This window comes from Parasteatoda tepidariorum, chromosome 2 (genome assembly GCF_982258835.1).
Source record: "Parasteatoda tepidariorum strain Cologne lab strain chromosome 2, Ptep-v5.0, whole genome shotgun sequence".
Taxonomy (NCBI): Eukaryota; Metazoa; Arthropoda; class Arachnida; order Araneae; family Theridiidae; genus Parasteatoda; species Parasteatoda tepidariorum.
In genome coordinates this window covers 108,095,551-108,122,086 of record NC_141756.1, presented here as the reverse complement: position 1 = coordinate 108,122,086, position 26,536 = coordinate 108,095,551, and the positions used below count along the sequence as shown (strand labels likewise).

The 26,536-nt window shown below is 28.0% G+C and overlaps 1 long non-coding RNA gene across 14 annotated transcripts in view; it reads right to left on the bottom strand.

Annotated features, from left to right (window-relative positions):
* Positions 1 to 3,687: 3,687 nt before the first annotated feature.
* LOC147816005 (uncharacterized) overlaps positions 3,688 to 26,536 on the bottom strand; it is a 35,328-nt gene continuing 12,479 nt past the window's right edge. For 11 of the 14 annotated variants that reach the window (XR_015431538.1, XR_015431536.1, XR_015431539.1 and 8 more), the window contains 2 exons: positions 18,936 to 19,056; positions 3,688 to 9,910 (listed from right to left, as the gene is read on the bottom strand). This is a non-coding gene — a long non-coding RNA (uncharacterized LOC147816005). Of the gene's footprint in view, positions 9,911 to 18,935; positions 19,057 to 24,823; positions 25,187 to 26,536 lie in introns of those variants that run through there. The other 3 variants (XR_015431533.1, XR_015431543.1, XR_015431541.1) reach the window with 3 other exon arrangements.

The following is a 26,536-nucleotide window of genomic DNA, read 5'->3' as shown; positions in this document are numbered from 1 at the left end:
GCAACCCCCTCCAATAAAAGGCCAAGAGGAAGGCCCAAAAAGAGATAGAAAGATGGTGTAGATGAGGATTTTGCCATCCTTAAAGCAAAGAACTGGAAATCAATTGCTGGGAGAAGGGCAGAATGGAAAAAGCTTCTGAGTAAGGCCCAGGCTCACAAAGAGCTGTTGTGCCAATGCTGATGCTTGATTTAATGATCCAATATTATATATACATAATTTTATTTCCTAGCGACGTTATTGAAATTTAAAATAACTTTTATGTGTGGAAAAATGAGTACTTACATCATATTTACTCCGTTAATCACAAAGCTATGGGACTAGTAAAAATAGGAGTCTTTATTACTTAAAATTGGAAAAAAATTTCTAAAATAATTCTACCAAAATAAGTGAACATGAAAATATATAGAGTATAGCTGTTAATTGTTTCAAAAGTTATAGAAAAATGTAGATATTTTAAGTTCAATGTGAGCTTTTGAAGCTATCTTGAATTTACAGAAGAGGTCAGAGTGGTACAAAACTTAAACTATGCTATCTAGACAGGGAGGTGTAGTTTCTGATGAATTTGTTCATGTCAATAGAACCAAAAGTTTAATAGTTAATATGATTTAATGAAGAAAAAAACAATACAAATTTAGACTGATAAATATTTAAGCATCAGACGCTGCTGTCTGGGCAAGTGAGGTAATGTTTCGTAAGTTTCCTTTATTCTAAATTGAACATGATCAAAAGAAAATAAATAAATAAAAATTTTGTTTTTAAATCTGAACCAAGTAGTTGGCGCCAGAACAGAATTTGAAGACATTCAAATAGTCAATGATGAAATAATAATTTCTCTCAAAAGACAAGAGCTTTAAAAGCTTTGTATTTTAATTTGCACTTTTCAACGCTTAGCTGTCAAGCGAAGTTATGTATTTTTTCATGTGCTTTTTTTTTAAGTAATATCAAAAAAGGCAAGATCCAAAAACCTAGATTTTAAAATTTAGAAGTAATAAGAAAATAAGAGAGAAAAGAAATAAGTGTGTAAAAAAATACAACTTTACGCATTTGTGTGCTTAAAATTGCTATTAAATAGGTCCTGCATATTGTTTTGTTCTGAATATGATTTATAAAAAAAGACAAGAATACAAAACTAAAAGTTTACGTATAAAAACTTTTAAATTACTATTTATCTAAAAAAAATTAATTAATATGCATCAGATATAAAAACAAGTAAAGGTATTGAAGTTTGAAAGTTTCATAGTTTGGAAGTTATAAGGGTTTTTATATGCAAATAGGTTTAACTGAACATATTTACTTTTTATGAAGGAGTTGGGATTTAGCAATTTTTATTGTACTATGTCAGTTTAAGTACTCAAAGAGCTTTTCCAGGGTGTGTAGTTAAACATCTCAAAAATAAGTGAAAAAAGTACTTTTTAAGCACTCAAAAAATATTTTTAAGCCCTATATACTTTCACAAAATGTGAAATAATTTTTAAAGACCTTACATGATCCAGATAAAATAACTAGTTTCTAACAAAGAACTCCAAATTTTAAAATTATTATCATCCTCATTACTTTTCCCCATATCTCATAAGGATAGATTCCATATCTTGTAAAGATAGGAACACAAATCCACAACTTTCTTCCAGTTGGCATTCTAAGTAATATAATCATGCAGTACCTGCCTATTTTACAATACCTAGACACTTTAATAGCTGCAGACATTTTAAAATAGCTGCAGCTGTTTGGAAGTTAAAAGGGTGCATTGATACTTTAACTTTACTGAGCACTATGTATATATACTGTATTAGTTTATTTCGTTATATAGAAGCTCCCCTGATTTTGATGTACTTTAATTTAGGACAAAATAAACATATGCCAAACATTTAAATGGTTTAATAATATCTGACTCTTACTAAATAAAAATTATCCATTAAAAATTATACATTTAATTAGTATTTGAATACGGACTTATAAGTTTAGAAATCTAACAAAAAGTTTTTATAATAAAAATTTAGGGTAAGTCAATTTTCAAATAAACTTTTCTTTTGAAGGTAGATATTTTTTGAAAAAATAAGCTTGTTTAACTAGTAAAGTACATGATTATTATAATTTTATGTTGGAATATTTTCTTAATATTTTATTTAAAATCATATGATCGATTATCTTGACTTGAAAAACAGTGGACTGCACTTGAGAAAAAATAAATTAAAACGTAGGAAAACAGAATATGTCATACAATACAGGCTTTATAGTGAGCTAAGGAAAAATTTATGAAAAAATAAGAACATTTTTTTGAACAGAAGACATATGCCAGACTACTTTTAAAAACGACAAAGGGCAAACTAAAAAACATATAATTTGGTCTACAGAAATATATAAAAAAATAATTTAGTGATTTGTAAAACAATTAATTTGATTTTCTGTGTTTTATGCTTGTTTCAAAATTGAAAGTTTTTCCTGATATTTCAGAATCAATAAAACTCAGAGTTAATGACTCATATCAAACAGGTAAAATTCAAACATATATAGCTAACAATTCAGATTATTCTCATCAAGAATCATATAACAGTATCTGTAGAGTAAATAGAAATAATCATTTTAATGTAAATTAGACATCAAATGCATATATTTTAGAACAAATCTATTTTTAGAGTAATAATGATGGTTAATGTATAAATGTAATTTTTAGTAATGAAAAGCAAAAAAAATAAAAAATAAATAAAAAGAAATAGCAAATAAAATGTATGCTTTTAAAATAAGAAAGGAATTATTAATAGAAAATTTGAGAAACTTCACAATAAAAAGGAAATTTTATAAGAAAAAAATAAATCCAATTCTTTAACAATTGCAGCAGGCCTTAAAGTTCATCAAAATATTATGAACAAAACAGTAATTTAAGCACAGTTGCTGGAGAAAATAATTTTAACAAAATAATTTTACAAATCATAAATGAATTCATACTTTTAAAATATGCTTAAAAATGCAGTTAATTATTATTATTTTAACTAAACTCTTTTCAGAAATTAAATAGTTATAATTCATAATTAATGAAGCTTTTTTAATGCTTCATATATCATATGACAAATATTAGGCACAGTCATTAAATGTAGCAACAACTACTTCATAAAATTTATTTGATGAAACTAAAAATGATTATCAATAATTTTAAAGGCATTGTAAATTTCAATGGCATATGGTCCATTTTTGGCCTACAACATATTATAGTTAAAATAAAGATTTTGATGGCATTTGCAGTTTTGGATACTTCTGCAATATTAGAGAAAGTTTTTCAATTTTTGGGGCACATTATTTGTTTCTGGAAGGTAATTTTTCCTTTTTAGAGCAAATGTATTTTTTTTTTAAATTTTTTGGAAATACCAATATCATTCTTACACCTTAAACAGAAATTAAGTCTAGAAGACTATTCTAGTTATAAATAACTTCGAAGTTAACTTATAGCTGATACAAAAGTACAGTCTATTTAAATATGAATCTAAACCCTCTAAATCTAGCCTTTTGTGAAAGTTTATTTATGAACAATGTTCAACGGTGCATATGTATCAAAACAATTTTTCTTTCTTTAGTCTTTTGTTATTTTAGATCTTCATATTAATTTCAAAGTATAATAGAAATTACATCTCATTTTTTTCAAGTATTTAAATACAATTGTATGTTATATGAAAGTTCAGAAAAGAAACCATGCCTCAGATTAAAATTTTTATTTAATTACAAAGGATTTATTTATTTCATTTTAAGAGCATTTATGGGCATTTTTTATTAACAGAAAATTACTTTTAGAAATAACAGAAATGATTTGGTCATTTTTCTAAACTCTAAAAGAGAGTATGACACTGGATTAAAAAAAAAAAACAATCGAAAAAAGTCATGTTAGTATACAACCATGAAATGAGTCAAAAACAAGCCAAAAAAAAATTTCAAGAAATTTTCTTTAACAAAATCATACCTTTTTATTGCCTATGTTCAGATCTAGATAATTTTCTGTTCATCAGATATTCTGTTATTATTATAATAAAAAATTATTATTTATAAGCTGCTTACATACATTCTATACTTCCCCCCCCCCCCAAAAAAAAATTTTTTTTTTACTATCTCAAGCAAAAAGGGAGTGAAAGACTGTACGAGGACTTACAATAACTCAGAAATATATAGGAGAATCAAAGTCATATCCAAACAAGGGCTAGGGGGAGGACGATTTCATAATGTTAAAAACTTTGAGTGAGGACAGCAAAATAGAAAGGAGGGAAATATTGATGAAGATATTGAAGATTTTTTTCACCTCTCTGTTTGACATGTTTCACAGGTTACGTTTTCTACAAAATTTTGAAACATTCCTTGTGGATGATTATAACCCAATGCGACAATTTAATGTGATTGCCACAGACCTCTAATATCATACAATAAATTACAAATTTTATTAAACATTGAGTTAATACCATTATTGATTACATTTTAAAATGATTTTGTACACTTAAAAATTTAAACGTTTTTACCGTTTTAGAATGAATGATTTTAAAAATTATATGTGATTAAAATGCATGCTAAGTTTCAAAAACCATTTTCCTGGCATGGCACCAGCGATCTTTTCAATAATTACTGTTGTAAAATTGCATACATGTCTGTCTGATTTTTTATTTCTTAACTGCCAAAGACCTTTCTGAACAAGGAATGATTTCCAAAATATTTTTTAAAAATAAGTTTTTCAGACAATTTTTTGTTTACCAATTAAAAACTCTTGCCCTACAAGATTAAGAGTGTTTTCGGAAATTCTTTTACAAAGGAAAATAAATAAAAGCCAGTGCAGCAAACATGAAAGTTATAATTTAAAATGCTATAAAATTTCAAAATCCATAGAAAATTACCTAATGTGCATTGCATAAACCAATAAACAGAGCACCCTGAATAACTTTTTATCTAATGATCAGATCTTCATATTCTAGGACTCAATGGTTTGAGTGGGTGACCTCAAATATGCTAAATTATTTGAGCAGATAATAGTTTAGGTCACAAAATCAGACACATAAACATACTTTCTCTGAACAAACACACCCTTTTTCTGACGAATTAGAATTATTTACCCCCTCAATGAAGGGGAATATTTCTCGCTATCTCGGAAATATGGTCACTAAAGTTTGATCAGGAGAGCAGTCTAAATTTGGACCCTTAATGTTAATTTTACTATTTGTAAAATTAATAAAAATAATAAAAATTAAGTAATTAAGTATTAAGTAATAAAAATTAATAAATATTCCCTAAATATTATTGCTTACACGGACTTATCTAAGGCTAAACGAACTTTATAACTGCGAGCAAATTTTTTCCTTTTTTCACTTAAAACTTTCTCCAGATATGGCGAATTAAGCAAAAAGGTAAAATATTAAGGGGTTCAAATCTTTGGAGCATTCTCCTGTCAAACTATTGAGACCATATTGCAGCTACCCCCAATAATTTTGGGGGACAGAAATTTTAATTCATCGAAAAAGATATGTTTATTTAGAGAAAGTACATTTTTGTGTCTTATTTCATAATTTAAAATATCATTTGCACTAATTAATTAGCATAATTGAAGTCCTTTTTTGAAGTCATTAAGATTAACCCCTAGAATGTGAAGATCTGAATCATCAAATCAAAAATTATTCATGGTGGTTTGTCTTTTATTTTGAGCACTGTGTGTTATATATTTATAAAGAGAGAAAGAGAAATTATCTTGCTGTAAAGAAGTGTCAATGTTTTACAAAAAAAAGTTCAAATATTAAAATAAAAAAAAAAAAGAATCTTAAACTTTTTTTTTAAAAGCCTTCAATTTGGCCAGATTTTTCTACCCACAAGAAAATTATAAAAAATCAAAGAATAATTCTTAATTTTTGCAAAGTTCTGCAAACTTAAATAATGCATTCTTATAGTAATTTTTCAAATATTAAAAAATTAGATTACAAATACTTTTTATTTCCATTAACTGTGACTCTTCTTCGCATTGACTTTTCCATTTTCATAATTAGCATAAAGAGTGCAGACTAAGAATACTCAAATGGTGAACTAACAGTTGTTCTGTCTAGATGACAGCGAAAGAAAAAAAATTCAGAACATTTTTTTTTTTTTGCAAAGTATTTATATACCAAACTATTAAAAAAAAAAAAAAAAAAAAAAAGCACATTTTGATTAACTTAAATACATTAAAAGTGAATTTTATAGCAAAAGAATTACACAATATACTATTTTTAGTTTCAAAACTTTGTTTAGTCAGATAGTTTAATAGTATCCAGTATAATTCCAATAATGGAGTACTGAACAATTCATAAGATTTAGAGATCAATACATATACAATTTTACAGTGCTGTTACATTGAAATAAAAAAATAAATAATCAGTATCAATCAGTTAACATTTTCTCATACCAATGTTTAATTAAATTTTATAATAGAGTTCAAGACTTCCTTAACACATAGACACGCATTTACAGTGAAATCACCTTCACGCCATGAGTAAAGCGTATTCTGCTTCCAATGATATTTTAATAACGTGAGTCTCTGGAGATCACGAGAATAATATATCGCTCTGTGTGTTTCCATAGTATCATGTCTGTTTATTTGTGTCCGTTGCTTCTTATCTCGCCACTTCACACAATCAGTTCGGATCAATGAGGAATATTACTTAAAATCTTTACTCTAACTAGTTAAACTTTCGAAAAGAAAATGGAAAACTTATTTCTTAGCGAGTCAAATAGAAGTGAAGAAGAAAGCTTTTATGAGGCTCACAATAATTTCCTTTAATAAATCATTTTTGTACTACTTTTATAAAAATTTGGTGGTTTTGTTACGTCCTGTGAAATATCTTTTCAAATACATACGAATATCCTTCACAAGGAGTTAAATAAGCGTCACCCCAATATGGGTGACGTGGTCTGATCAGAAACTAAGCTGATATCTGAATATGGGTGATGTGGCAGTCAACATATTAAACAAATAAGTTTAAAGTAGGGTTTCTTGATACAAATCTTGAAACAAAAGCGCAGTGAATGTGTTTCTTAACACTTTTGTACAAAAGTAATTTAGTGGATAATACCTCAATTTCCCATTTGAAAATGTTACGACATGATAAGTATTGATTATTTTTTAAATTAGATGAAAGAGATAAATCAATATAACTTTTAAAACTACAAAAATCAACACTTTAATGTTTGTTATTGTATTTGCATAAATAAGTTTATGGGCCGTGAATTATTTACCATAAAAATTTGATACTACATAAGATTTATTGAGTATCTTTTTTAAAAGTGACTGCATTCCCAAATAATTTGAAACAAAGTATCCTGCAGGTAAGGTTGTATGACTTAATAGTGTATATAAGTTAGTGCAGTGTTTCCCAACCTTTTTTGTGCCATGCCCCACTTAAGCCTTTTTAAGATTCTTATGCCCCCCTATGTGACATACACATAATTTTTAATATTAAATAATTGAATTGTTCACATAAGAAACTTAAATGATAGGATTCAGTGAGAAATCTCTAGGAAATTGTTGACGAAACACAGTAAGTAAAATTTCGACTTATAATGAAACTTATAATGAAAAATTCAAATTCGAAATAATTTTTATAAAGAATTTTCTATAATAATTTAATATTTTAATTTAGAGAGATCCCTGCACCTGATGCTTGCTGCACAGAGATTTTATGTCAGTTTCCAATTTGGTTAGCTTCAGCCTCAAGTCTCCCCACTGTGTTATATTCAGGCGATTTCCTTTTTTTTTTTTACCAGTAAATCATTTACAGCACTAAATCCACATTCAGCTAAATATGAAGATGGAAACGGTAACAATAGTTTTCTTGCATATTTGGTTGAATTTGGGTATTTGATTTCTGTTTCCTCAGAAAGCCATGCCATCACTCCTTTTATATAAAATAAAGTTTTAACTGACTTATCATTTTGCATTTCTGAGAGTTCTTCTTGATACTGCATATTTCATATACCAGACAAATGCACTAGCATTGGCTGCATCATCCGTGTTGAAAAATCAATTTGTTTTAAATCAAAAAATCTTTCTTTCAAATCAGCCGATAGAATTTTCAGATGATCGACAATAACAAGTTTTCGGAGTTTTCGGAGTTACAATAACAAGTTTCTAGTTTTTCGGAGATATCGGCTAAATAACTCACAAATGCTTTACCATCGACTGTTAGCAGATACTTCATATCAGGTTTGTTGCTTAAAAAATCACTAAGAGTATCAAACAATTCCATAAATCTCTTCAAGCAGTTCTCTTACTTCAGAGTGAAGTAAAAGTTCCACATGGTCTGCATTTTGTTCTTCCCAAAACAGCTTGAAGAGGCGCTCACATTTGGCATTAGCTTTAATAGCATCGATACACTTTATTACTGAATGTAAGTACTTCATTTAGAACAGGTGAGATGTTTTTAGCTACCAAGTTTTCCCTATGCACAACTTTTCCCCATGCAATAACGCATTGCACAAGAATTTCTGGATTCTCATCTTTCATCAATTTTAAGTAGCAATTTTTCTTGCTCATCATATTAGGAGCACCATCTGCAGCACAAGATGTTATATTTTTCATTGGTATATTGACATCTAAGTAGTTTTTTCTAGCTTATTATATAATATCTTTGGAGGTAGTGGTGCTTTCTCATCTTTTACCAAACAACATTTCTTCAGCAAAATGCCCTTTATCAATATATTTTACGTAAGTTATCAATACTGCCAAACTGTCTATCAAAGTTGATTCATCCATTTGCACTGAGAATTTTCTTGTTTTTAGCTTGTCAACAAGTTGTTTTTCAATATCTTCACTCATTTCGTCTATTCTTCTGGTAACAGTATTGTTATTGAGTGGCATAGCTTTTACATCTTTTTCAATAACCGTTTTAAGAAATGCTGATATTGACGGTTTTATTTAATTCTCTCTTATAGTATGATTTCTTCCAAATTTAGCGATGAATAAAGAAATTTCATAACTAGCCTCAAGAGTACAATTATGAGTTGAAGTGTGAGCAGTAAATAAAGACTTTACTGTTGCATTGCAGGCATAAAAGACATACTATGGTATTGATTTCTATCACTGAATGTTGCGAAACACTACAGAAGTTGCGACGGGCCATTCAGATGCGAAAAACTGCATTATTTAACGAAATTTTAAAGCGTCAAGGGGTCTGCGCGGAGCCTGCCATATGCCACTGGGAGGTTAGTTAACTTAACGACGCCAAAAACCCAGTTGATATTTTGGTCTCATCAAACGAATTTATAATATTTATTGGCCGCAATTATTTAAGAATTTGCTTTTTTTCTTTCAATTTTGGAACTGAAATCTAGCATAGTATTTAAATGGCCCGGAGCAAATGGGTAAAACTCTTGTCGAGTCCATTTTCGAATTGCCCTCCTTAGTAATCAAATTGCCCCCCAGTGGGGTGTGGGCCCCACGTTGGGAAACACTGAGTTAGTGGTTCATAAATTTGAACCATCGAATAGTGTGCGTTTTAAAAGATGTTGGATTGAAAATTCAATTTTTTCAAAATAATTTAACCATTCCCAAAATAATAGAAAATTCAAACTCTCTTATGGGCAGTTCAGTAATTATAAACATGATTTGTATTTGTAGAAAATGGAATGTTCTGAACACACAAAAATCTGGAATATCATGACAAAGTAGATAAAAATCAGGACAATATATGATCAAAAATATCAAGAATATCAGGACAACTAAGAACCCTGAGATGTTCCAAACTCTTAATAGTTATAAAAATAGCATATTATTCATTAAAAAGCATTATTTTGTTTAAGACTTTAAAAGAAAGAAAATCAAGCAAATATTTGACCTTTCCAGCAAGATACACCTTTTAAGTATCGTGATCATAAAAAGGGAAGAGAACGCCAGAAGGAGTGTCAGAGGAGTGTCCAAATTGTGCTGAAAACATAAACATTTTTTAGTTTACAATTCAAACATTATTAATGAACTTTTTAAGGTGAAATATTTTATAGGAGGTGAGGGTTTGGTTATGTGTGTTAACATACACCCTTCTGGTGGTTAGTTTTGGAGAGATACATTTCTTACAAATTTGTCTAAAAATCTAATTAAATATAGTTTTTAACTAGTCAAGAATTTTTTTCAATAATAATCTGAACCTGTATTCTGGTTTATATCTAGAATTACAAAGTTGTTTAAGTTTTCTGTAGTAATTTCCCCCCTCTCTATCTTTACTACACCGGACTAATGTGGACAAGTTAAGGTGCTAGTTATGAATTTGATAATTTATTAAGTAGTCATTTATCATGACTCAGAATGGTATATCTAAAGCAAAAATGAAATCAATTACAATCTAAGCCTTATTGGAGGGCATTTCACTTAACTAAAAAAGACATTTTAAACAAAATCAATACATTAAAAATTAATATTTAATTCGATTTATTTGATAGCATTGAATCAACTTAAAATTGAATCAGTTTTAATAACCATAATTTTAACTTGATGATGTAATGGTTTGAATGGATAACACGAGGAGAGCATGGTTTAGTGATATTTCCCTCACTGGGGTAATGAAAACCACTGGCAAAAGAGAACCATTTGTTGTTTTAATTTAACGTATGGCAAAAATTCTTTAAGTTATCTATATTGAATGGTATTCTTTTATCAAACTTGATAAAACACCACCTTTAAATTTTCTTAAAACTTTTAAGGGATGAATTAATCTAAAGGTTTTGTGCTAAATATTGAAATCATTAATTGTAAAGGTATATTATTTTGCAAAATCATTTTGATTTAGGAAATGAATGAATTATATATTTAATCAATATCAAATGAATTATATATTTAACCAATATCAAATGAATTATATATTTAACCAATAAACATTTATTCCATTGGAAGTTGAACAGAGTCATTGTCCACACTACCCATACCACCATTTGTCTACACTAGTAGCATGAAGACATGTTGTATTTGTTTAAGCTTAATACTGATTAATTGAAAATATACAGAGCAAAAGGTAATATCAAAATAGGCAAAAATGTATAATTTTAAACTTATTGGCAACTCTTTTGAAATAATGAAAATAACATATTCTATAAAAGAGAAAATATAAAAGTTTCTTTTGCACCTTAAAAACCCTCTTTTACAAATTTAAACAAAAATATTCAGTCCAACTTTACAATTGCATGGAAGTGTGCAGTCCGCAAAAAAAAAGAAGAATCACCCTGAATAACTTTCGTTCTAATGATCGGATTTTCACGAACTAAGTGTCAATCTTAATGGTTTCTGGGGGTGACCTCAAACATGCTAATTAATTAGTGCTAACTATTAATTAAGTTTCAAAATCGGACACAAAAACGTACTTTCTCTGAATAAACATATATTTTTTTTTACATATTTGGAATCTAGACATGTAAATTAGGGAGGGTAGATAAAATTTAAAAAAAATTGGGTAGTAAATTGGGTCGCAATAAAGGTTTATATATTTGGCGATAGTCCAGAAAACCGCCAAAAAAAGTCGCCTGCACAAATGATTATTTTAAGATAACCCATTGACTAATTCAAAAGAGGAATGCTTAATTTTACTAGATTGCTAGGCAACCAATCCCTGACTGTAAAAAAAATGAAATAATGTTTCGTGATTGCTCGGAGAGGTTTAATTAGTTGTTAATAGTAAATATCTCGTAGTTTCTAGGCAATAGACAATTTTTAAGCTGATTTCTGTCCAAAATGCAAAAAAAATAATTTTTTAATCCTATTTGAAAAGAAAATTTGAATTGATTTATAAATTATTTATGATTTTCTAAGTTTTTAGAATTTAAATACATGAACTTTTTATCTAATATTATTTAGATTATGCTGCTTTTGCTATATTTATTAGAGGATCTCATACTAAAATCAAATTAACATAACTTATTATAGCTATATACAAAATTTTAGGGATAATCATTTTTACAGCTTTAATAGAGTCTTCGAGGCAAGAAAGTTTGAAGGAAAAAAGTGCTTGAAAATTAAATGTAGATTGTATAGTAATTCTAATGCACATTAACAAGGTTTTCCATAATTTACGATATTTCTTTTTTCTATAACTCAAGGAATTGCTGAATGTTTAGCGGCATTTTAAAAACATTGAAATATGTTATGTTTAAGGATAAGATATTGAAATAATGTTGCATATTGTAAGATTCATTGTTTAAAAAATCGCTTCATTCTGCTAGATATTTAGGTTACATGGTTTTCTTTGGATAAAGATGATGAGCAAATAGCATCCTCATGTTTCGATACATTGCAAAAATTACGTTCGTAAATTCACCATAAAATGTCACACAGCATATTCTTCAATTACGATAAGCTACATTTACCACCAAATACTGCTACTATGATTATTTTCGTTTTCTTATACAGGGTGATTCTAAAAAGATGGGCAAAATTTTAGGAAGTGATAGTACACACCCAAACAAACAATTTTTATCAAAGAATGCATGGTCGAAAACAAAACGCAAAGGTGCTGGCGCATTTGGAAAGTTGTTTGATGCAAACGTCTTATGTATAAGACTCCCATTGAAACTGCAGAAGAACTTGTCGCCAAGCTTTCGGCCGCTGCAGGGAAAGTTCGTGATATGCCTGGTGTGTTTCAGAATGTTCACCTATCTTTTCTTCGCTGTTGTACTGCGTGCATAGTCGCTGCCGGCCACTGTTTTGAACATTTATTGTAATCACATGCCATTAAATTTGCTTTTATAACTTAATTTCATCGTTCTTTGTGTGTTTTTGCCTCATATAAGAACATGAACTTTGACGCCCTTTAGCGGTTTTGCGTTTTGTTTTCGACCATGCATCCTTTGATGAAAATTGTTTGTTTGGGTGTGTACTATCACTTCCTAAAATTTTGCCCATCTTTTTAGAATCACCCTGTATATATCTGATACTCTCTTTTTAAACAGAGCTCGTAAGATCCTTAAGATACTGAAATGGGGGCACAAAAACTTAAAAGTTAAAATATTTAATTTCATTAACTCAAAGTATCTGGTCTCAAAACTTTAATTTTTAAGTTAAATATAACTTTTACAATATTGATGCTCTTACGTTTTCAAAGACCACATGAATCCTGTTAAAATATTGAAATGCATATGTTTACTTTAACGAGTGTAAAATCCTTATCAAAATAATGATCAAGATCCAAATGTAAAACAGTATAATTGACGATAAAAACTCATCTGGCTTTTATCGTATATTTCAATATCTTATTCTTAAACATAACATATTTCAATGCTTTTAAAATGCCACTAAGCATTCAGCAATTCTTTGAGTTATAGAAATATCGTAGATTATAGAAAACCTTACGAATGTGCATTAGAATATGAAGAGGGAAGTAAAAGTCGACATGTTTCGAGAGCTCAAATATAATCACCCATTCTCAAGACTTGTCAGGCTTGAATAACTTCAGAAAAGAATTCAAAAGAATAAAAGAATTACTGAAGAATCCTTTGAGATATTACAGAATCAGTCCCTGCTAAATATTTCATTGGAAAAAGCGATTCATGAAATAAAACGATGACTGCAGCAACATTTTACAAATATATTGCAAATGTTACTACCCATGGGTAATTAAAAATGCTATTAAATTCCCTATTCCCTAGGTATAAAACTCATATCAATTTGAAACTGAGCAAGTTTCGTTCATCAAAACAAATTTTCTGGTTTAGTTTTCTACCTAATTCATGGAAATTTCCCGTTAGATCTTGAAAACAAAAGAATTGTAAAACAATATGTCGAGAAAGTTTTACATCCATTTTTAAATAAGATTTTGAGGCATCAACTGATGAAGTTAAAATGCTTTTATGAAATGCGATATTTTTCCATTCGATGTAGAAAACTTTGACTTTAACAAATGCATGCAAAACAGACACCAAGATTTAATGAGCAAGACAGTTTATCAACAAAACACGTGCTTCGAGAGTAACGATGCACTATTTCTTCAGGAGCTTGAGAAGGAAATCTCACAAGTTCTGTTGCAAATTTTTAAAAGAACATTGACAGAAAAGTTTAATCTCCCAAATATCCAATAGCCTGTGCTTTTCTCCATATGGAAGAATTTATTTCAAAAAGAACATTTGGTTAATCAAATTTTGGCACTGAAGCTGATACAACTAGCATTGATAATGAAAGTATCTTGAAAACTGATTTTGAGATAAGTCCTCTTAAGGCATTGTTAGTTGCAAAAACAATTGGTTCCATAAGTAAATGGTAAGTACTGCTGAAGACCTACTAGATATAAGTCAATGAGAGATGGATTTTACTCAAACTTCGAAACTCCTTTTTCTCATTTATTATCCAGTGAGGAATTCTAGAAATGGTACTGAAAAATCAAAAGAAATTTCGAGGATACATTTACATTAGCCAAAAATTTTGAAAAAAGAGGAAGGTTAAATCAAAAGAAAAAGAAATAAATTACTTTTTTGCATTAACTTCAGAAAAAGAACGAAAATTTAAAGAGATTGAAAGAGCTGAAAAAAAGTTCAAGCAGAAAGTATGACAAAGAGAAAAAAAATACTTAAAAAGATTTAAAAAAAAGCTTCAAAAAATATGGGGAAAAGAGTAAACAAAAAAATAAACATTCATAATTTAGAATAGACTATTAAACTGTGAGAAAAAAAAATTAAATATTTTTTTTTAAAATTATGTATTCAAACATATTTTACTTTCCATTCCATGACTGAAAAAAAAGTAACATTTTCCACGTTAACTGTGGTTATATGTTGTAATTCCAAGTAAAATCTTGTTTTTAGACACTTGTGTGGCCTATGAATTCCTAACGAGCATCAAACAATCTCAAAATTAAGTGTTCATTCACTGGAAAATTTAGTGTTTATTCACTGGTAAGAACTGTTCCTTCACTTGGTTATCTTACTACTTATTATTTAAACCACCAAAAGCTTAAAACAATATTATGTAAGTTATCAAATTTTTTTTTTACCTAATTCTCATTTAATAACAAATATGTCGACAACATCATTTAGCTAAAATTAAAAATTTTGAAATGTTCATGATTTTTTTTAAAGGCAAGCTAAGCTTAAATGTTCTTTCATTGGTTAGTTTACCCTATAAGATGTTGAGAAATTTGTGATGTGAGAGATGCTTAAAAATGTTGACTGTGTATTTTTATTAGTATTTATGAAATATATATTCAAGAAATTGATAAATATATTATTCCAAATCTATGCATACGTATGTATATTATTGAAATTGTATCAGTGTTTGAAAAACAAAATCAAAAAATAAAAAATAATCACATTAAATAAGCACAATCTGATGTAAAATCATATTCTATCAGATGCACGCTTTTATAAACCTAGGCATTCGTTGAATAAAGTGTTTTTTATTAAAAATGCTTCATTCAAATTTCTTTACTAAATTGTAAATAAATTATTAAACGAATAAAAAAGAAACATTATATCTTATGGTTTGAAAGAAATTAAAATAAAAAGATTAGCAAACGATTATTAGGGAAAAAAATATGAATGAAATTTTACGCTATGCGCGCGAAGTCAAGTTCCTCGCAAGTTTATCACATTTTAATATTAATCGCCTCATTTAATCATTTCTTTATCGTCGCCAAATTATTTTTTTAAAAATAATTAATTTTAATCTTTCTCAGCTTCTAATAAATAAAAACAGTTGAAACTTTAGATTTTTCAATTGAAAAATATGTAGATTAATATGGCATAAAAAAATTCATACCTTATAATTCAAAATTTTTTTCATCCTCAATTTAATTAAATAATAAAAAATAATTAATAATTATTAAAAATTATTTTTTTCATGAAATTATCTTTGGATAAGTGAGTTTTATGAGTGGGTGTAATTTTCTTTGAATTGCTTCATTAATTTTAAAAATATGACTAAAAACGTAAAAAGTGAAATTAACATTAAGGGGTACGAACTTTGAATCGCTCTCCTGATCAAACTATGGGGACCATGTTTCCCAGATTGCGGCTACCCTCTATATTTCGAAGGTTAAGAATCCAAATATGTAAAAAAAAAATTATGTTTAGTCAGAGAAAGTACGTTTTTGTATCTGATTTCGTAACTTAATTGATTAGCACTAATTAATTAGCATATTTGAGGTCACCCCCCGGAACCTTTAAGATTGACACTTAGTTCGTGAAAATCCAATCATTAGAACGAAAGTTATTCAGGGTGATTCGTTTTTTTTTTTTGCGGACTGTACATCAATGTACACTTCACTTTGACATTTTGCATTTTAAATTTTTATTTTTACATTTTGATCATTCAAAAATTAAATTTTGATGACTAAAAATACTTTGTTTATGTGGTATTGCTTTTATGATGTTTTGTTACTTTTATATATATGTGGTATTGCTTTTATGATGTTGTGTTACTTTTATCTTTGCTGCACTGCTCTGCACTGCTATAATTACTTTAAAGTTTTAGTTTCTCTTTCATAAGTTTTCACCTGCCCTTTTCTGCCCTTAAATAATTTAGCCAAAAATAAAAATAAAAAGAAATAGCAAGTATAGCCCTACTTATTTTGTGATGGTGGTAACAGCCAATAAGAGTTGAGTATGCTTTGGGGGCTTGGTTAGAGGAGGTGAGAGAAAAGGAAAGGACACACATGGTTTTGGAGAGCTGAGGTTAAGACACAAAAAAAGTATGAGGATCCTCAACAGCTAAGTTATATTATAAGATTTTCTATCACCCCTTAATTATTTTTTTATTTATTTTATATTGTAGCAGTGCAGCTTCATAATGTATAATTTCATGTAAATTCATTTTTATGTACCTATTATTAATTAGTGTGAATGCCTTCCTGGAACAAAATTTGTAACTCTAAATATCTTAAATGATCTACTTTAAATAAATAGTTTTAACACCTTGCAATTAGTGATCATTCTAATGATCTTGTTCTCTTACTTAAGAGTATATTATTTTTAATTGTTATTCATTTTTATTCTTATCTTAATGTGTGTGGTGATGATGTTTTGTTACTTTTATATATATGTGGTATTGCTTTTATGATGTTGTGTTACTTTTATCTTTGCTGCACTGCTCTGCACTGCTATAATTACTTTAAAGTTTTAGTTTCTCTTTCATAAGTTTTCACCTGCCCTTTTCTGCCCTTAAATAATTTAGCCAAAAATAAAAAAAAAAAGAAATAGCAAGTATAGCCCTACTTATTTTGTGATGGTGGTAACAGCCAATAAGAGTTGAGTATGCTTTGGGGGCTTGGTTAGAGGAGGTGAGAGAAAAGGAAAGGACACACATGGTTTTGGAGAGCTGAGGTTAAGACACAAAAAAAAATATGAGGATCCTCAACAGCTAAGTTATATTATAAGATTTTCTATCACCCCTTAATTATTTTTTTATTTATTTTATATTGTAGCAGTGCAGCTTCATAATGTATAATTTCATGTAAATTCATTTTATGTACCTATTATTAATTAGTGTGAATGCCTTCCTGGAACAAAATTTGTAACTCTAAATATCTTAAATGATCTACTTTAAATAAATAGTTTTAACACCTTGCAATTAGTGATCATTCTAATGATCTTGTTCTCTTACTTAAGAGTATATTATTTTTAATTGTTATTCATTTTTATTCTTATCTTAATGTGTGTGGTGATGAACTGAACATCACCACATTTAATCAGCAAATCAAATAAATAACGAAATAAATAATCAAGTAATCAAATATATAATGAACAAAAACATTTTCTTTTGAGTTTTAAAAAAAATCTAAATCAATGAGGCAGATTTTACGTTTATTTTAATCTAATTTGAAAAAAAGGGGTTTTCGAAGTTTCTTCTTAATTCTGAGAAAACATAAACTATCTTTTAAGTTTTCCTGTTCTGTTATACAAATTAACAAAATTAGTATTTAAGATTTTTCTGCATTAGTAATTTTAGTAAAAAAAAAGAAAATAATAATTAACTTATACTAAATACCATTTAACTATAAAATCTTAAATACTAAATACCATTTAACTATAAAACTACACTAAAATTCTTAATATTAGTAATAAAAAAAAGGTTAATATTATTTAATTAATGCAAACCATTTAAAACTAATTAACCAAAATCAACCCGACTTATTAACAATGATATATAAAGAACTTTTTTTTATAAGGTCTCTCTGCCGAAGTAGTTTTAGCAAACAAATAATTAACTTGCTAAGCAAAGAAATATACCAGGTGATTTCGTGTTTAGGGCTGTAGCAGCCTTGAATGAAACATCGGAGGACAAATTTATCAGGGTACATAAAAATCAGATTTTGTTTAAAAGAAAGATATATATATTAAATATTATAAATTTTACTTCAATAAGATTTTTTATTTTAAATTATTTTAACTATTAAGGATCTGAACTCTAAAATGCACAAATAATATATAATATTACTTAACAGTAATGCAATTGATTTCCCAAAAACTAATCGAACAATTTTGCTAAATTTTTGCATTTCGCAATTTACAACTGCATTCTTTAAAATTATCTAAAAACTTATATACCTTACAATCCAATAGTTTTTTGACTATTACTATTAAATTTTAAAAAAAAGTTATATATACTAAAAGTTGTATTTCGTATAGAATCTTCATAATTTTTTTTTAACATAATTATAAGCAAAAACTTTTGAATTCGCTTAAAAAGTTCTAAGACTGATGGTGAAATACGTAAAAGTAAGAATTTCCTTTTCTTCTCTACAAAAGTTTATGATTAATACCTTATAAAATGCATAAATTAATTTAGCGTAAAAATGCTCTTTAATTTAGTTGAATTTGGATTAGATAATTGTTGGCTGACCACCAAAAAATCAAGAAAGCTATTGTTTAAATTACAATAAGAAAAAAAAATCGTATGAAAATTTTTTTTTTTTTCTATAATGGAATAAGAAAAAGCCTTTAGAATTAAATTTTAAAAAAAAATAGACAAATAACTAACTTACTTCTGACTCTGCCTGGAGGTAAGGATACAGAAGAAGACATTGACCAGCAAGAGGAACTGGTAGAAGGAGGGCTGGGATTCAAATGCTGATCTGTTAGAAGCGAATCAGTGTAGCTCGCCTGCTGAAAAACGTAAAATATTTTCAAGCAATGAACGTCAGATACATGAAAATACAATTTGAAGAAAAATATAACCTTCAGAACGGATACTTATGGAACCAATGGATACTTTTAAATAAAAGGCATTTTTGGAGAATCACACTATCTTATGGTTTTTGGGTTTCATTATTAGCCAGTTTAACATTTATAACAGTAACGTTTCTTGTGCCTTGCAAGACAAATTAACTATGAAATTTGTCGCTGGCTTATCCCGCTTGAACAGTTCATCATAGAATGCTATGACACTGACCTTCTTAGTGCTGCGAGTTATAAATATGCCAAATTTCATTATTTTTGGAACACAGACTTAGCACAAAGACATACAAACATTCATTCCTATATATATATAATTTTATTTCCCAGTGACATTATTAAAATTTTAAATAACTTCTATGTTTGGAAAAATGAGTACTTACATCATATTTACTCCTTTAATCTCAAATATGTAATCACAAAGCTAAGGAACTAGTAAAACTAGGAGACTTTATTACTTAAAATTGGAAGAAAAATAAATTCTAGAATCATTCTACCAAAATAAGTGAACATAAAAATATTTAGAACAAAGCTGTTAAATGTTTCAAAAGTTATAGTTTAAAGCAAAATGCAGATATTTTAAGTTTAAAGTGAGTTTCTGCAGCAGACAAGTAAAGTCAGACATAAAGACAAGCAAAGATAATGAAGTTTGAAAGTTATAAGGGTTTTTATGTGCAAATAGGTTTAACTGAACATATTTACTTTTTATGAAAGAGTTGGGATTTAGCAATTTTTATTGTACTATGATCAGTTTAAGTACTCAAAGAGCTTTTCCAGAGTGTGTAGCGTAATCACACAAAAATAAGTAAAAGTAATTTTTAAGCACTTAAAAAATATTTTTAAGCACTATATACGTTATCAAAATGAGAAATAATTTTCAAAGACTTTACATTATCATTACTTTTCCCCTAATCTCTTAAGGATAGAGCTAATATCTTGTCGAGACAAATCCCCAACTTTCTTCGGGTTGGCATTCTAAATAATATAATCATGCAGTACTAGCTATTTTACAATACCTAGACACAATAATAGCCACAGACATTTTAAAATAGCTGCAGCTGTTTGAAAGTTAAAAGAGTGCATAGAGACTTCAACTTTACTGAGTTTCAGGTATATATACTGCATTAGTTTATTACTTTATAATGCAGCTCCTCTGATTTTGATGTACTTCAATTTAGGACAAAATAAACATAAGTCAAACATTTAAATAGAATATCTGACCCTTACTGAATAAAAATTATAAATTTAAAGTTATACATTTAGTTAGTATTTGAATATGGACTTATAAGTTTAGAAGTTGAACAAAAAGTTTTTATAATAAAAATTCAGGGTTAGTCAATTTTCAAATAAACTTTTCTTTTAAAGGACGATATTTTTTGCGAAATAAGCTTATTTTACTAGTGAAATACATAGTTATTATAATTTTATGTTGGAATAGTTTCTTAATATTTTATTTATAACGATATGAACGATGTATTTTATTTATAATGATCTTAACTTGAAAAGTGAGACTGCACTCGAGAAAAAATAAATTAAAACATAGAAAAACAGAATATGTCATACAATACAGGCTTTATAATGGGCTAAGGAAAAATTAAAGAAAAAAATAAGGAAATTTTTTATAACAGCAGATATATGCCAGACTACGTTTAAAAAAGACAAAGGGCAAACTAAAAAAAAAAATTTTTTTTACTGAAATATATATTAAATATCCAAGAAAAAAACTAATTTATTGATTTGTTAAACGATTATTTTGATTTTCTGTGTTTTATGCTTGTTTCAAAAGGGAACGTTTTTCCTGATATTTCAGAATCAATAAAACTTAGAGTTAATAACTCATATCAAACAAGTAAAATTCAAATATATATAGCTAACAGTTCAGATTATTCTCACCAAAAATCATATAGCAGTATCAGTAGAATAAAAAGAAATAATAATTTTAATGGTTACCAAAAATCAAACATAAATTGAAAAAAAAAAAAAAACTGAATGGTGAAGTTAAAAAAAAATCAATTCAGCACCTTCAATTTCATATTTCTCTCAAACAAAACTATTTTAGACCATAAAACAAAACCTTAAAAGAAAGTGATGATACAAATCAAGTTTGTTATGAGGATTGAAAGACTGAAAGAAAATATTAGTGACGAAACTATGTTCTGTGCCTCTTATGAAAATCAAGGCATTTGAGTTTGGATATGCATTTATACAATAGTATCGGAAAAAGTGCGTGAAGCTGGTGTGATAGTATGGAATTGCATGAGCACAAATGAAGATGATTTTATTTCTCAACTAGCCTCACACCATACACTAAAATATTTCAAGATCTTGCTTAATACAAAATCACAACGGCACCGTAGCCAGTTAATTCCCCAGATCTTACCCAACTGATAGTTTATGGATAATAAAGAAAGAACTATAAGAAGTTGCTCTAATTAACAAAAAGCGAAAAGCATTAGGACTACTAAGACTTGAAAGAAAATTGTCAAACACTTGTTTATTCCATGTAATTGTTTATATGCAGTGATCAAAGCTAAAGGTGATGTTAAAAAATAAGTAATTTTTTTTCTCCTTTTATAAATGAATTGTAGTGCTTATAATAAAATATTTTAATATTTTGGACCACATCAATTTTTATTCTTATGTTATGTTATTATTTCATTCAAAAATACATTGTGCAATGTTACTTTTAATTTTCATGTTACTTTTTAATTTTTTCAATGTTTAAAAATAACATATATACTATACTGTTCGAATTAATTGGGACAAATGAAAAAAAAGTGATTTATTGAAACTTTAGCTTTTAATCATTACATACCTTAAGTTACATTGATACATGTCTGCATTAATATGAAGTATGTTCTCCTTTTTAGCAGATATGACTTCAAGAACACGTTTTGGCACTGATTCCACTAGTGTAGCGCACATGTTCTTGACTTCATCGTCGTGGAACCATACTTGAATAGCACTTTTTATCATTTGTTCTCCTGTAGTGCAATTCATCTTGGCTAAGCGATTCTTTAGAATATGCCACAGTTTCTCAATGGGATTTAGGTCTGGTGAATTACCAGGCCAATCAAGCACTTTTATTTTGTTTTCTCGCATAAAATTCTGGACCAGTTTGGAATTGTGACAAGGGGCCAAATCACGTTTAAATGTTCCGTCGAATGTTTCCATGAATGGAGCAATCCTGCTATCTAATATATCGATGTATTTGGCTGAATTCATCATGCTTTTTAGAGGCACTAAACTTCCAGTGCTATTTGCTGTGAAGAAACCCCAAAACATTTGTTTGGAAGGGTGTTTTACAGTCTGTTGGATATGATCTGATCTCAGACTTTCGCCTTCACTTCGTCTAACTATACTTGATTTGTATCCCTGCACAAATAAATGTGTTTCTTCACTGAAAACCACTTTCTTCCAGTCATTTACAGTCCATTTTTGGTATTTTCTGGCCCATGCTAAACGTTTTTTCATCATTTTCTGAGTTAGAAATTGTTTTTTCCTTGGTCTTCTTGCCTTACGCCCAACTTCTTGAAGCCTTTTTCGTACAGTTGAAGTACTTACATCAACACCACAATTCAATAAATCCCTTCGGAGGTCTGTGCTCGTCTTTTTTGGATTAATTTTACGATTTCTTATTAGACTTTTATCAGTTCTTGGAGTAGTTTTCCGTTTGCGTCCGCATTTTCCTTTTCTTTTTGGAGAGGATGAGCCGGAATCTTGAAATGTTCTAAGAATTCTGGAAGCACTAGATTTCCCTACACCAACTGCTGTAGCGATGTCTCTTACAGTCATAGAAGTGTGTTCATTAAGAGCGATAATTTTAGAGCGCTTCCTCGGACTAATATCCATCTTTTAAAAGCACATAACTTGTGTTAGACTAAACTCAAAATTATAACCACCAGTTTTCACACTGAAATGCTCACAACTGAACTACAAATACTCTAAAACCAGTCAGAAGAGTAAATTATAGTGAAGGTCTATCCGTCACTGCAGCTCAAAGCAGATATAACTGGTTTGAAGCGGTTCGGGACATCACTGACAATCCTATACCAACTCGAATGAGAAAATCTTGCTTGTCCCAATTAATTCGAACACTATAGTATATATATATATATATATATATATATATAATACATTCTTTATATAGTTGTGAACTCAGCTTTAAAGAAACAAAACTGGAAATTACATATATGAAATTCATACATTGGAATTAATTGAGATCAAGTACTTGTATAAACACAACAAAAAATTTGTTCCCTAGGGTATAATTATTTTATTATGAGTTATTTAATAAAAGGAATAACAAATATCACAATTTTGACCAGAAAAGGTTATAAAAATTAGTAGTTCAAATGAAGAAGCCACTTTTTAATAAAACTTCTTTTTAATAGCGAATTTTGTGATTTTAACTACTATTTGGTTTATGTAAATGATAAACTAAAGACTAGTTTGGCTGTTTTTTTATTTATTAATTTATTTTTTTGGAGTCAACTTTTCCAAAACAGAGAAAGGAAATTAAAATTTATTATTTTAAAAAAATTTAAAGCTTTAATATTTAAATTTAAGCAAAAAATAATTTTTTTCATAGTTTAGCTATGCTACATGCCATAAAATGCTCTGAAAATCTTAACAAAATATCAAACAATTTAGCTCTCTAGGTCAACTCTCTATCTATTAATTTACAAATTGTAAAAAATTTGTAAATTTTCAAAATTTCAAACATGTTTAGCTTATCCAAATTATTGACCTTAATTTTTTAATTGAATGATTGATGTAGAAATGCCCATTACTCTCAAGAGTGCAGAGAAAATCTGCTACAAAATTAATTTTATTTCAAAGTAGGCAACATAAGTTATATATATATATGGAACAAGTTATTAAAGAATTAAAATATACAAGTGGGCTGCGCCCCCTGCTCGCTAACGCTCACCAACCCCCGCAAATTGCTACGCAATCTTAAATGGTTTGCTTCGCAAGCCAAGCTCGTTTTGCTCGCTACTAACTTAGGTACATTGCAAATGCGCGAAATTCTCAAAACAATCATTCAAATCCATATAAAAAAAATTTTTTTTTTTAAAATTACATCTTTGTAGTAAATACTAAGTCATTAAAATAAATTTGAATTCAAATAAATGACATGCAATTCGTTAAGCCCATTAGAAATGTGCTATAGTATAAAATCTTAAGATAAAATTTCTAAAACTGATATCTCTTTAAAAAGGTTAAAATTTTGGCTATAATTAAGTCTATTAAAAATTGAAATAAGTAAATTGCAATGGAAAAACCTGCATAAACAAAACATTATGTTTTTAAAAAATAATAACCATGAAAGATTCACAACTTTGTTAAAAACATAAGAATAAATCTTTGAACTTTGACATACATAAGAAAAAACTTGCAGATACTAAACATTAATTTGAAATAAATACTAAATACGAACAAATACTGAGAAAGATTAAGGGCTTTGTTAATAACAAAAAATAATTACTATTAAAGATTAAGAACTTCCTTAAACACACAATTATAAATTTCTGGACTTGGAGCTATCACTGTTAGGCTGTCAAATGATCTAACCCTAGAGAGGACAACATAAAGTTGCCCATGACTAAAAACTGGTTCAGTCTATATAAATTCGTGAAAAAAAGCGCTTTTGACAAAATATTAAAATGGAGATCTATCAACAAAGACTACTCACTTCTGCCTAGCTTAATAGTATGAGATTGCCGCAGCTGAATTGAACAACCTGCTGATGCTCTCTCTGGTTATTCCAGTTTCCGTTTTTAAAAGGGCTATATGTCGAGCCACTTCAGCTAGATTTGGCATGTGAAATTTTTAGCGGCAATCATTGGTTGATTTTCTAGCGTTGCCATTCGGGAAGTTGTAATGAGGCTTTTTTTTGTCGCCGTGTAAGAGAAATATATATATATAGATTTACAAATAAATCAGTTTCCTGAGTTATAACTTAATTAAAAAAAGAAAAATTTTTAAATATTGCATAAGAATTTCGAAAAATTCATTAAATGCTTTAATAAAAAAAATTATACTAAAAATAAACAGTATTAAACAATGAGAAATAAGTTTTATTTCTTTTAGAATTCATAATTTAAATAGTGAAAACTAAACTATTTCATTCATGTAAATGTTAATATAACTGATAAAATGATTTTTATGAATAAAAAATTTTTTTTAATGTGTGATATACATTTTGCAAGTTGCATAGTAAGAAAGGAAAGTTATTTTGATATTAGTAACTATATTAAATTTAACTAAACTTATTTGCAAATAGCATAAGATATTTAAATTTTTTTTTCTTGCCAGAAGAGATTCAGAATATCAAAATTGTACTATGTTAAGAGAAATTCAGCAGAGTTTAAAATGAAGATTTTATTTTGCTCATTTTTCAGGTATCCACAGAATATTACTTAAGATTTCAGGAGACAAAATATATTTCAATTCTTCAGATTTAATTACAATTTTTTAAATAAAGATTTAACCCCTAGCAAGCCTATCAATAATTATGATCACAGTGAATGAATAAATATTAAATTTGACTTTAAGGCAATAGAATAAAGAATTGTTTGATATTTGCACTACTTTAACTAATATTTAAAGTTTCCCTGTATTTGATCTTGCTTAACACAATTAATTAAATGTATTACATTACTATTTCATGAAAATGTTATATTGACTAATTGAAAAAAGGTAGCATGCTTAAAAAATAATGAAAAGTAATGGAATCTTATTAAAGTGATAGAAAAAAATTTTCACAAAAAAATATTCTATTATTATTTACAAAATAAACAAATTTTAAAGAACTGTAAAAAACTTAGTAGAAGGGTTAAATCTTGCTTATATTGATGCTTTATAATGAGCAGGAAAATCGTGTCACCAAATTCATACATGTCAAAAATTAAAAGAGTCATTTTTCTCAATTCTTTTCTTTAACTTGTCCATGCTAAAGCATTCTTTTTTATTTGTCTTATTTTTTTAATTACTATTATTTCATGTTAAACTGTGATTAAAAATTCTAAATGAGCAAAAAAAAATATGCACCAATTACACTTTGTATTTAAATTATATTTTTAAGAAAATAATGCAGATGAAATATCATAACTGTTCCTTTGTTCCCAAAATGGAATTTTGAACTTTTAAGTAATTTATTACATTAATCAAGAAATCTATAGATGAATTCACATCTAATCTGATTTAGTATGAATTTCTAATTGATTTAAGTATACATGATTCATATTCATAGATTAATTTGAGTACTTTGTTCTACACATAATTTTGAATATATCCCCAATATTTGTGTATAAACTATCCCAAATACATAAAGTGGCAATAAAACTCATTTGGTGGCTTTAGATGAATAAAATAAAATTCCCGGGTTATAAAGAGCATTTTTCTT